Here is a 3891-nt window from a genome sequence, read left to right as displayed (position 1 = left end):
ATGATATATTATAATCCGTGTTAGGTCGGATTTATGATAAGGAAGATTGGAATCTTCTCAACCTCCTCAGAAAAAACGGATAAGTATGGACTTCGAGCAAGCCTAGACGATCGAGCATGGTTTTGCTACTTCGAACAAGGTCTTCAGAACCTTAAATAGTTAATTCTTCAAAGTGTTAAGGCTTCGAGCAAGCTACACTTCAACGAGCAAGAGTATTCTTCTATCGAGCATGGATTGCCAATCGAGCAAACAACTTGATCATACAAACTTTAACTAAGTGTTACGAGCACAAGATGATCGAGCACATAGGGACAAGCATGGATGCAATAAGAAGATGTCAAGTGATCAAAGCAAGGACTTCGAGCACAGTTCAGTTCCCGAGCAAGATTTACATCCTGAGCATGATAAAGATTGCTGAATAACAAAAGCTGAAGACATTAAGAAGAATGAGCTTGCTCGATGGATTGGTTCGAGCAAAGCATGGACTAGTCAAGAAGAATGAAGTCTACTGGAAGGGAATATCTTCACTGAAGATATTCTAAGTAAAGTATGCTCGAGGACAGTCAACGAGCATACCTAGCATAGTGAGCTTGCTCGAGCAAGATTGTTATCTTGCTCGAGGACTCAACACTTGTATTATTTTGTATTTCATTATGTAATGATGAGGAACTTCTAGAAGGAATGTTAGGGTCTATAAATAGGGGTCCTAGGATACCCTTTAGGACACGGATTTCCAGACGGAATACAGGCTGGCACACACTTAATACGAAAAAAACATTCCAAAGAATATTCTCTTTGTTTTCTCGTACAATCGCCGCCGCCGTCACACAAAACCCTAGAAATTCCTTTCACTGTTCCATTAATGATGTATTTATTACAGTGAATCTTTGTCTATTGATTGAGCTTTTATTGACCATTTATTACTGTTTTGTGTTTATTATTCACACCCCTTCGTTCCCACTCGTTGGATATATTGATTCTGTTAGGATATTCAACAGGTCTTTGGGTAATTGAGTCGGTGTGTTCTTGTCAACCTTTCTAAGGTTTCACCCGACTCACGGTCCTAACAAGTGGTATTAGAGCTTGAGTAAGCTCGATAAAGGCCACGGGACTGAAGGTGTGTGATAAAGCTTGAAGGTTTACTCTATTTTTACTACTAAAAATCTCAGATCTAATAAGAATGGAAGACCAGGAAGTTTCCACTAACAAGATTCCAAGGTTGCTTGGCCAGGAAAACTTCATCAAATGGAAGGTGCTCTTCGAAGCATCGTAAACTACAACGACCCAGAGCTTTGGACTTCCATTACTGAAGGAAACTATGTTCCCTCAATAGCTCCAAACAACAATGCCACCGTTGAGTTAAAAATGAAGAAATGAGACGATAAGGCTTTGTCTATGCTGAAGTTAGGGCTTTCTTGGGAAATTTTGACAACTGTCAGTCATCATAAGACCGCAAAGGTTATGTATGATGCAGTTATCAAAATGTTTGAAGGAAATACTGAACTTAGAGACATCAAGAAAGACAGACTGAAGCAGCAACTAGACAGGTTCAAGTTTAAAGATGGGGAAAGACTGAAATCAGTGTTACAGAGGTTTATGACAATTGTGAATGATATAAGAACAACTGATTTACAAATCTCTGACTTTGAGCTGAACAAAAAGCTTTTATCATCACTGTACGGGGAATGGTACACTGCTAGCAAGTTTATCAAAGAAAAGGCCAGTTTTCCGAACTTCAAGTTAGATGATGTGATTGCCTTTCTCAAGGCTGCAGAACATGAGATGATAGAGAACCATATGATTAGGGAGGACAAGCCAAGCTTTCAAGTAAACAATGCTCTTGTAGCACCAATGGGCAACCTCTCAATCAAGAATCAGCAGCCTATCATTGAGGAACCATCAGACACAAGTTCAACCTGCAGTGGCCAATCCAGATTCAATGTTCAGCTGATTGAAGATGACACTCCCTCTGCAGCAAATGGGCAGTTAACGTTCTTGCAAAACAACAATGCTCAAGGAACAGATTATCAAGCATTATTTTCATTGTTTACTGAGTCATATCACGCTTTTGTAGCTAAGAATCACAAGCATTGTGCAAGAAGATCTGGAATAAATAGATGCTGATGATTTAGAAGACATGGATATAAAATGGCAGGCAGCTATGTTGGCAGTAAGAAGCAAAATGTTGTATAACAGAACTGGCAGAACAAGTTTCAATGGACCAAATGAAAGAATTGGTTTTGACAAATCAAAGGCCATCTGTTATAACTGTCAACAACCAGGTCATTTTGCTAGAGAGTGTAACATGCCCAAGCAAGTTGGCAATCAAGTTAACCAGAATCAATTCTATCAGAACCAGAATTTCCAGCAGAGAAATCAGCTTTCCAACCAAAATCCCTATCAAAATCAGAATAGAACCCAACAAAAAACATTTCAACCACAAAGAAATAATCAAATGCAGGTTCACTCAAATCAAAATAGACCAAATCAAAATAGTGTGAATCAGCAGAGAGATCAAGGAAATGTAGCTGTTACAAGGGTGCCACAGGATGGAGAATTTGATTAGAGCAACCATGTTGCTGAGATGGAAAAGGCAAATGTTGCATTCATGGCCATAGTGCATGACAAGCCTGAATCCTCAAACTCTCAGGTACAATCTGATATCTCAATTTCTGATCTTCTTATCACAATTGATGAATTAAATCAGGAGATTGGAAAGTGGAAAACTGAGTGTGGAAGAAAGGAAGTCTTCTTGAATGTCTATGAGGCAAGTGAAGCAACCTATGAAAGTCAAATAAAGGGACTTGAAGAGGATTGTATGATGGCATACCAAACCCAATCAAGAATGACAATTGAAATTGAAGGGTTAAATGGATGTATGCGGATGAGAAGATGAAAAATGCTGAATTGCTGATACAAATGGAATTCTTGAAGAACCTTGTTTCCACAGGGAATATTGTGTGCCATATTGATAAAATGACTGAAGAAGAGAAGTATAAAGAGGTGCCACCACCTTTTTGTGATAGTTACCCACTGAAGGTAGACAAGGAGAACAGAAGTGAGTATCTCAAACAATTTAAGAATGTCTTTGATGATAAGGCTGAGTTTGTTGAGCAGTATGCTGATGTAGTTGTGGACAAAGATGGAGAATTTGCCATAAAGCAGAGTGAGGAGCAAGAGATTGAGAAAAATGAGAAAATTGAAGATGAGAAGAAGAAGTGGAGTGAGTACTACAGTGAAGACAGTAACTGCAGCTGTGGGAGCTCTAAGTCATCTAAAAGCAAAAAGAAGAAAAGATCAAGCAAAAAGAAAAGTGATCAGATTCCTTTTCTACCAAAAATGACTCCAAAGTTAAAAAAACACTATGAGAAGATGAGAAGGGAACATGTAGTGTTTGACATATGTGCAAGACCACAACTTGTTATCAAGAAAAGAACAGAAGATACTGTGAAATCTTCCTATGATCAGTCACATCCACCAATTTATCCAGTTTTCTCTAACCATGAGTTATTTGATATTGGGGATGTTGATTATGTGCCAATGAGAAGAAATTCAAGACAAGAAGAAGGAAGCTCATCAAGAACTCCCTCCCAGCTAAAGAAAATTGTGTTTGTCAAAGAAAAGTATCCACAAACAATTGACATCAGTGAGCCAATCAAGATGGATTTCTCCAACACTCTGTGTCCAAAGACCTCTTTGGGATTTGACTTTCCCAAACCTAGTGACAAAATCAAAGACCAACAACTACTTGAAGATATGGGAAGTTTTGCCAAGGTATGGTGCAAGAAATGTGATGCCTATGGACATCACACTGATTCTTGCTGGATTCTTGAGGATAACTTTGAAATTCCTGATGTGGTGAGTGGATTCGATATGAAGAGTTACAAAGAA

This window comes from Bidens hawaiensis, unplaced genomic scaffold, assembly GCF_021521415.1.
Source record: "Bidens hawaiensis isolate Kalapana, Puna unplaced genomic scaffold, B.hawaiensis_p1.1 tig00013688_1, whole genome shotgun sequence".
Lineage (NCBI taxonomy): Eukaryota > Viridiplantae > Streptophyta > Magnoliopsida > Asterales > Asteraceae > Bidens > Bidens hawaiensis.
This window is presented reverse-complemented; position numbering follows the sequence as displayed.